This window comes from Crocuta crocuta, unplaced genomic scaffold (assembly GCF_008692635.1).
Source record: "Crocuta crocuta isolate KB4526 unplaced genomic scaffold, BGI_CrCroc_1.0 scaffold30, whole genome shotgun sequence".
Taxonomy (NCBI): Eukaryota; Metazoa; Chordata; class Mammalia; order Carnivora; family Hyaenidae; genus Crocuta; species Crocuta crocuta.
Genome location: NW_027528345.1, coordinates 8,058,097 through 8,067,653, shown reverse-complemented (window position 1 = coordinate 8,067,653; position 9,557 = coordinate 8,058,097). Strand labels below are relative to the sequence as shown.

General features: G+C 42.1%; 1 pseudogene; it reads right to left on the bottom strand.

The window, feature by feature from the left end:
• LOC144222955 (bifunctional methylenetetrahydrofolate dehydrogenase/cyclohydrolase, mitochondrial pseudogene) overlaps window positions 1–9,210 on the bottom strand; it is a 32,697-nt pseudogene extending 23,487 nt beyond the window's left edge.
• Window positions 9,211–9,557: the final 347 nt, after the last annotated feature.

Here is a 9,557-nt window from a genome sequence, read left to right as displayed (position 1 = left end):
TTACCCCCATTAAGTGCCTGTTCAGTGCCAGAAACTATGCTGCCAGTTGTTTACATATATTATTTTTATTTCACAATATCACAAAGGATAGTGCTCTTGCATTCTTATTTGATAGATGAGAAAACTGAGCTTCAGAGAAGTTAAGTAACTTGTCCAAGATCACACAGCCAGTAAGAGACCAAGGTGGGGTTTCCTTTTTTTTTTCTTATTAAAAAGTTTTTTTTAATGTTTATTTATTTTTGAGAGAGACAGAGTTTGAGTGGGGGAAGGGCAGAGAGAGAGACACACACACAGAATCTGAAGCAGGCTGCAGGGCCTGAGCTGTCAGCACAGAGCTCAACATGGGGCTCAAACTTACCAACTGTGTCCTAAGCTGAAGTCGGATGCTTAACTGACTGAGCCACCCAGGTGCCCCTGAGCTGGAGTTTCAAAGCAATGTCTCCCTGACTTCAAAGCTCATGGGCTTCTCTTCAAGTTACCCAGTCCCTCTTCATATACAGGTATTTGCTAAATTGTTTCCCCCAGTGTGCAATGTTGTAGCAATATTTGCTCAACAGTGTGAGACTGTGTTTCATTTCTACCAACAGTATAAGGTATAATTCTTTTCCCAACCAATTTTGTAGGTTTTTTAAATGTAAAAGCATAAAATTACTATGCTTACAAAATTTTTTTTGTTTATTTTTGAGAGACAGAATGCAAGAACGGGAAGGAGCAGGGAGAGAGGGAGACACAGAATCTGAAGCAGGCTCCAGGTTCTGAACTGTCAGCACGGAGCCTGATATGGGGCTTGAACCCAGGAACTGTAGCATCATGACCTGAGCTGAATCCAGACACTCAACTGACTGAGCCACCCAGGAACCCTTATTAAGCTTTTAAACAGTAACTGTATTTGACTAATACAGTGCTTCAAACAGAATGGAAAGGCTCACCCTCAAATCTTGCTCCGGAAGCTGCCGCTTATTCTAGGGTTTCACCTTGACAAGGGCAGAACTCATTCACGTGGTTTCTCTAACTCTTCCCAGATAATGTCTTCACCCCTACCGTAAGGGGATTTGTGGGATGTGCTCAATCATTATCAGATTTCAGAGGCTATGAAACTCATCGATTTATCAGATATTCCAGGGTGTGTAAGCTGCATCACAATACATTTTGTTTGAAATAACTTTTATTATGTCTGGGATTATAGTCATTGTAGATAAATCATGTAATCAAAGAAGCCAAAGTAGAAAAAGAGCAGCCATAATTCCAACTCTGAGGTACAGTATCACTGTGTGTATCTTGTGCTGTGTCTCCTATATATATGATCTTTCCATACTAAGTTTCCTATGAACTGGTTTCTGCAATCAAAATACTGCAGGTACGTCTCCCCAAGTCATTGAAGATACTTCGATAGCACTTTTTAAATGGCTTTGTGGTGTTTTGTTCTGGCATAATGTACCCAATCAATTCTCTATTATTGGAAATTTTAGATGGATTTCATCTTTTTGCTACAGTGCTGCAATGAACAGTCTTATAGTTAAATCTCTTATCCACATGTTCAGTTGCTTTTTTAGGTTAGATTCCGATAAATGTAATTACTGGATCAGAAGGCATGTCGTTCTGAAAGGGCTTTTATCAATATTGATATGTTATCTGACACAAAGACTATATCAATTTACACTTCCCAAACTACTGGGCAATACTACACAGTACTTAATTTTGTTCCCTCCACCTTCTTAAACCTCTACATGACCTCATTTTAATTTTAACTTGTATTTCTCCAGTTAAAGTGATATTGAATATTTTTTCATGCATTGGTTAGCAAAACACATTTTTATTTTATTTATTTTATTTTATTTTATTTTATTTTGTTTTATTTTGTTTTATTTTATTTTAGAGAGAGAGAGAGAGAGCGCAAGTGAGTGAGGAGCAGAGAGAAAGAGAAAATCCCAGATCCCAGGAAGGGTAGAGAAAGAGAGAGAGAGTGAGTGAGAGAGTGGTGGGGCTCACCCGAAGCAGGGCTTGTGTTTACCTGAAGTGGGGCTGGTGGTCACTCGTTGTGAGGCTACTGGTCACCTGAAGTGGCGCTTGAGCTCACTAGATGTGGAACTTGAACTTGCAAACCATGAAATCATGACCTGAGTCGACATCAGATGCTTAAAGACTGAGCCACCCAGGTGCCCCAAAGCACACTTGTTTTAAATGCATGTTTGATCAAATGCCTGCTTCTTACTTAACATGTTTGGTTCGGCTAGCTTTGTTGCACCATAAAACCTGGAAGCTTCCATTCTAACAGGTGTCCATTCTAGAGGTGTTTAGGAACATGGCAGCCATGGTGAGCACCCTGCAGAGAAAAAGATAATGGGAAGAGATTTTTCTGGAAGTAGGATTTTAATGTGCTGCTATGGCTGGAATAAAATTATTGTTGAATGAAAAAAATGGTGAGAGTTATAAAGGGTCTCGTGTTTAACCTAAAAGACCTTGGGCAGCTGTGGATTCTTGAGCGCAGTGTAGATACCAACTATTACACAAGCGAGGGGCAGGTGCTGCTGAGTTATTCACATACCATTTCTATTTGTTGGTGCTTAAAACTGGCAATCTGTTGCCAAATGTTACTTTCTCCTCCTCTGGAGAGTCGCACATTTTCATTAGTCAAGGAGGGAGTGGGATGTTCTGTTGCCTGCCTGATGACAAGTCTTGGCTAAGAAAGGAAATCAGTAAAAACATTAAGGCCATTTAAGTAGAGTTGCCTCTGTTTCCGGAAATGAAATCTCTCAAGGAAGTCTTAGTATGACAAGACTGTAATAAGGACTTCATATTTTACTTATACTTATTTCAGTAAACATCTTTAGAATTATGAACCAGAGGCACATAACACCAGAGTTTACAGTTACATATGATAAAATAATATCAGCACAATCGGTGTGTTTAGTATGCAACACTAAAACCTAATATTTAAGGCAATACTTGCTATGAAAGCTGAAGTTCTGACATGCCTCCATCTTCTCAGCACTAGTGGTATTTTCAAGATACCCAACTTTAACGCTTACTCTTTCACTTATTTATTTATTTGTTCAGAAGATAGTTTTTAGTGCCCAATTTATGCCAGAGATGATACTAAACAGCGAAGGGAGTACGATATGGTTGCAGTCCAACAGGAAATTATATCTGCAGAAGACTGCCAGACAGTCAAACAGCTGTAATATAAAACACGAAACAAACGCTGAGAAAGAGAAACAAAGTATAAAGTAGGTCTAAAGGGGGAAAATCACTGCGTGAGAAAGTCACCTTGATACGTCATTTCCTGTATTATGAGTATAGGTGAGTCCAACAACTTAAAACACACAACTCCAGTCGTGTTGTTAAAGGTGGTTATCTCTGCAGGGTGGGCTGATAGGCAGAAGACAGGCACCTTTCCTTGCCCTGCACCTCTGAAGCAGTCCTGGCCTTTAACCCCAGTCTGTGTCCACAGAAGTATCTGGCCTTCCAGGGTGCTGAATGCTGGTGTGCCGGGGCAGTGAGTATTATGAGGCCTTATTTCTGAGCTTAGCCTCATTGGATCATAAGGAATTCTTCTGTTTCCTAGGTTTTGACAAATTTAGTTATACCCCAATACCCCAATTCAGAGGAGTTAGACTATGTGAAGACCAATATGGACTCAGGAGTCTTGGAAGTGGCAGAATGCCAGGAGGTGAGAGTCACCCCTGGTATCTTCTTGGCAGTTGTATACGTGGCTCGTCTCACACAAAGTTCTGCTCTCTGAGCACTGCTGACTTCTGGTTTACAACAGTGACTGTCTTGTGGATCACTTGAGAAAAGTTATTTTGTGGGGGCGCCTGGGTGGCTCAGTTGGTTAAGCAACTGACTCTTGATTTTAGCTCAGTTCATCATCTCTCATGGTTTGTCAGTTCAGGCCCCACATCAGGTTCTGCACTGACAGTGCAGAGCCTGCTTGGGATTCTCTCTCTCCCTCTCTCTGCTCCTCCGCTGTTTTCTCTCTCTCTCTCTCTCTCTCTCAATAAATAAATAAGCTTTAAAAAAAAGAAAAGCTATTTTCTGTTTTTATTTGCATTAGAGATGAAATGTTATAAGCATTGAGTATTATATGTATAATTCATATGTTGGCCAGATGAAATCATTGTGTTCTATTCCAGTGATAATTATGTTTTCAGTGTAATTACTATGAAGAGAAGCCATAGCTTTTAACAGATCATCAAAGGGGTCAGTGATCCCCAAAAGGCTGAGTTGAATTTCAGCCCAGGTAGAGGTGTCTGGGCACAAGTAGGGGAGGGTTTTCTGACAGATGGGACGCTGCTCAAAAGCTCTGTAATCACACCAATATGACATCTATGGATCTTCCAGTTCTGCTCTGTGCGAGCTTCTGAAGAAATGCCATGTGCGTTCTGTTTTGCTGCTTGTGAATATTGCCCATATTTTCTTTTATTAGTTTGGACAATATGAAATTGCTGTTATTTGACTTTTTTTTTTAATGTTTTTTTTTTTTTTTTCAGGAGAGAGAGAGACAGCGTGAGCAGGGGAGGGTCAGAGAGAGAGGGAGTCACAGACTGAAACAGGCTTCAGGCTCCGAGCTGGCAGTCAGCACAGAGCCCGACGCGGGGCTCGAACCCACGAACCGCGAGATCATGACCTAAGCGAAAGTCGGACGCTCAACCGACTAAGCCACCCAGGCGCCCCTTGACTTTTTTTTAAGTACAAAAATCTAAATGCAAATGGTTCATTCAGTCCAATATCGAAAGCCAAGTATTTAGTTTGAGCCATTTTGAGAAGTAAAATGGAAGTTGCTCTTAAGTGCATTTGTGACTTTACCACCTTCTCTCAGGACCACAAAGCCAAACAGCTGAGTCACAACAACAACCAACTCTCTCTTTGTTAAGGAACTCAGTGGTTGACTCTTAAGGACAAGACTTTAACCATGAGAAGATGAGTTCTGTGCCGCAGGCCCAGCTAGAACAGATGCCAGGGTGAAGAGGAGAAAATGATTTCACGTCCAAACCTTACTGGTTGTGCTATAGGAATGTAACATGCAATGGCTGGGAAAAGCTCCGTATACTTTATTTGACGTTAGTCTGGCCCTTCACACAAGCACTTTGTATAGTTTATAGCCCTGCAACTTGACAGGTGAGGGGAAACAGGAGTGAGGAGTCGAGAAATGCTACACCATTGATTTAGGAGCCAGAACGTCATTCCTTTGAATAAAAGGATAAAGGGCCTGCCGTTCTTTCACCTGGAAAAGAGAAGAATTGGCAGTGATTTAGTAGCTGTCTTATATTTAAGGCACTACTGGGACCACTGCCATGGTTTTCCACCTCACAGAGGCCTGAAAAAAGCGAAATAGGTTTCATCCGCAGGCGGGGATGGCTTCCTGGTCATTATGGCAACAAATACAGACAGTGCTATGTGACCTTGCAAATGATCTTTTCCCAAGCAACTGTGGAATCTTGACATCATCCTTTCAAGGTTTCATCTCTGGTTCGTCTTTATCTCTAACCAGTAAGAACGGGTGTCTCAGAGTGAGTCCTTAGGAATTAGGAACGTGCCTGAGGGAAAGAGTTTAGGGTGGGGGCAGAGACCTTTATGTTGTCTGAAACTGAATAGTGCTTGAGCCAAGGTCAGTCCTGGCTGTGGTAGAATCCCATAACCTCTCTGGATCTTTTCCCACTTGTGGATGAAAGGTGAATCAGGAAAAAATACCATCATCATATAATTGATTGAGATGAAATCCAGGGGACATAAAATTAACCATTTTTAAGTGAATAATTGAATGGATTTAGTGCACTCACAATATTGTACACGCACCGCCTCTCTCTAGTTTCAAAGCATTCCCATTAATCCAAAGTAAAATCATTTACCCATTTAGTAGTTTCTCCCCATTGTCTCTTCCCCCAGTCCCTGGAAGCCACCTAATCTGAATTCATTTCTATAGATTTGTCTATTCTGGATATTTCATACAAATGGAATCATGCAATATGTGGCTTCTGTGCCTACCTTCTTTCACTTAGCATAATGTTTTCAAGCTTCATCAACATTGAAGCCTATAGCAGTACTTTATTCCTGAATAATATTCCATTACATATTTTTAAATTTTATTTATTTATTTTGAGAGAGAGAGGGAGAGGGAAGAAGAGAGAGAGAGATTGAGAGCACAAGCAGGGGAGGGCAGAATAGGAGAGACAGAATCCCTCAACAACAAAAAAGACAAACAACCCAATTTTTTAAATGGGCAAGGGACTTGAATAGACACTTCTCCAAAGAAGATATACAAAAGACCACCACCACCACCACCACCACCACCACCACCAACAACAACAACAAACCACGAAAAGATCTATGCCATTAGCCATTAAGGAAATGCAAATCAAAACCACCCACTGCAGACCCATTATGATGGCTGCGAGCAAAAAGTCAAATAGTGACCAGTGTTAGGAGGGTGTGGAGAAACTGGAATCCTAGTGAATTACTGATGGGAATGTGACTGGCTCAGCCCCTGCGGAGAATAGTCTGGTAGCACCTCAAAAAGTTAAACAGAATTGCTATATGACCCCATAATTCAACTGCTAGATTGAATTAAGTACTTCATTCCTGAATTCCATTGCATATTTTTAAATTTTATTTATTTATTTTGAGAGAGAGACAGAGAGAGAGAGAGAGAGATTGAAAGCACAAGCAGGGGAGGGCAGAACAGGAGAGAGAAAATCCCAAGTAGGCTCCATACCATCAGTGCAGATCTTGATGCAGGACTCAAACTCATGAACTGTGAGGTCATGACCTGAGCCGAGATCAAGAGTCACCAACTTAACCAACTGAGTCACCCAGGTGCCCCTATTCCATTGCATATTTTTGTCACAATTTTGCTTATCCATTCATCAGCTGATGGGCATTTGGGCTATTTCTACCTTTTGGTGATTGTAGACAGTGTTGCTATAAACATGAATGCACACATACCTGTTGGAGCACCTGTTTTCAGTTTTGGGGGTACATACCTAGCAGTTGAATTGTGGTGTCATATAGTAATTCTATGTGTAACTTTTTGAGGTGTTGCCAGACTATTCTCCACAGGGCCTGAGCCAGTCACATTCCCATCAGTAATCCACTAGGATTCCAGTTTCTCCACACCCTCCTCAACACTGGTCACTATTTGACATTTTGCTACCAGCCATCATAGTGGGTCTGCAGTGGCTGGTTTTGATTTGCATTTCCTTAATGGCTAATGGCAAAGATCTTTTCATGTTTTGTTTGTTTGTTTTGTTTGTGTTGTTGGTGTTGTTGGCCTTTTGTATATCTTCTTTGGTGAAATGTCTATTCAAGTCCTTTGCCCATTTTAAAAATTGGGTTGTTTATATTTTTGTTGTTGAGTGATCTATTTCTCTATGTATGGTAGTCTAATTCTCCTTCAGGATTTTTAGAGGATATTAAGATTTCTTCCCTTTGTCATGGATGCAAAATATAGCATACAGAAAAAGCAGCCAGAGACTTTGTGTTCAAAGACAGATTCATGGCCTCCTCACCTCTCCCTTCCTAGATATTGACTCTAGAGGTCTGGAAGGAATTTGAATCTGAAAATGCTAAGGATTTGCATTTTCAACCGACTCCCAGGTGATGCCGAGGCTGTCGGCTATGGACCACCCTTTGAGCAGTACTACTAAGATAGGTTTTTGAGTGGTTGCCCCATCCCCAAATATTGTTCTGAGACCCCCCTCTTATTTTTTCAGAATAATAGTTTCCTGTGCCCGTATATATACTCCATGACTGCTTCCCTCAGCCACAGACTGCTAGACTGCAGGGAATGCCTGACCAAAGCTGGACCAGTCATATTTTCTCTCTTGGGAATTTGTAATTGGGACTCTGAGATACTAGTCAATTTACTACCGGTCTCAGGAATGGAATTGTGTAGGGGCTGTGGTGTGGCCACCCTCTGTCATGTGCTTGTAGAGAAGTTACAAAGGTGATGTGGAGCCCCTGTATGTGTTTCACCCAGCCGCTCCTGATATTAACAGCAAATAATGTATATTTGTCAAAATTAAGAAATTAATATTGGTACAACTATTAACTAAATTTCAGACTTTATTCGGACTTTTACCAGTTTTTACAGTAAATTATTACCCTTGTTTTTGGTTCCAGGATCCAGTCCAGGGTACCTCACTGAATTTAGTTATCACATCTCCTTAGTCTCTTGGGGTTTCTGACAGTTTCCCAGATGTCCCTTGTTTGTCCGGACCTCGGCAGTTTTGAGGAGTGCTGACCAGACAGTATGTAGAATAATCTCAATTTGATTTTGCCTGATATTTTTCTTATGGACAAACTGAGGTTAGTGGTTTCTGGGAAGAATTCTGTAGAGGTAAAGTCTCCTCCTCATCATTTCATATCAGTGTGTGGAATGTGTGTGTGTGTGTGATGATGATATCTACAAGCTTTTTTGAATGAAATGGTGTGCGCTCTGCAGTGTGATCCCCTTGTGACTTCCCTGCACCCAACCTTCAATAACACTCATGGAAACTGGTAAAGGGTTATAGTCACTAGTGTAGGGTCAAGACAGAAGCAGACAGCATGGGGAGGATGATGTCTAGGTACAGAAGGACGTAAGTAAGAAAAAGAAGCATGCATCAAGTTTCAAATGTTCTGTGATACACACATATGTGTTGTGTATATAATAATACATGGGTTGACTACAAAGAAAAAGGCGAGGGTGATTGACAAAACCTCAGTCTTTGCCTGGCCTTCACCTCACTGCACTCTTGGTGTAAGACTGTGGTCCCTTCCTGAGTCAGCGTCCATTACCCTAGGATGTACCATGTGGTTTGTTCCTGAAGGTCAGAAACAAAGTCCCTTCCCCTGTGCCACCACCCTTCGCCTGCATGACACTGCAGCTTTCCAAAGAGCCATTTCTCAGCCCCTGGGACTCTCTCCTTGCCAGCAAGCTGCGGAGGCTCCTCCTGGTGGTAATCACTGGGTTGCTTTGCCTAACTCCACCGCTGGTGACAGGGCCATGGCTTCAGTTGTAAGCTGGCCTGTTGTTTCCTGCCTCCTTGCACGTGCACAGCAATGACAAGGCAAGATTTCTTGGCTCCCCTCCCCCCGATGGCAGCCCCACTCCTCTGCGCCCAGGCTGGGCCATTCCCCCTGGGGAGCTGCAGCTGGATGTCTCTGCTCTTCACTGTGAGGAGAGAATACGTCCAATCCTGCAGGACCTCCCACGGTGGCAGGAAACGGCATGTTGCCCACTTCTCCAGATCTCCCCCCAAACTAGGTTGGCTCTTCTCTGGAGTGGAAAACAATGCATTCAGTTACTTCTAAAGGGATGCGTTTAAAATTATATGTATTTCTAGATCTGCAAATTTATGACCCGATGAATAAGTTGAACAAGTGGAAAACAGAATTAATATACTGAAAACACGGTATAATTATGAAAATAGGCAGTTTCTAGGATAATCACCCACGCCCCACGCGGATGCAGGCAGCTGCGGCAGCTAAACAGAGAAGACAGGCAGTGCTGGAGAGAGTCTTCCCCTCAGACCCCCACGCAGACTGTCCCCCACTCCTTCTCCNCTAGATCTGCAAAT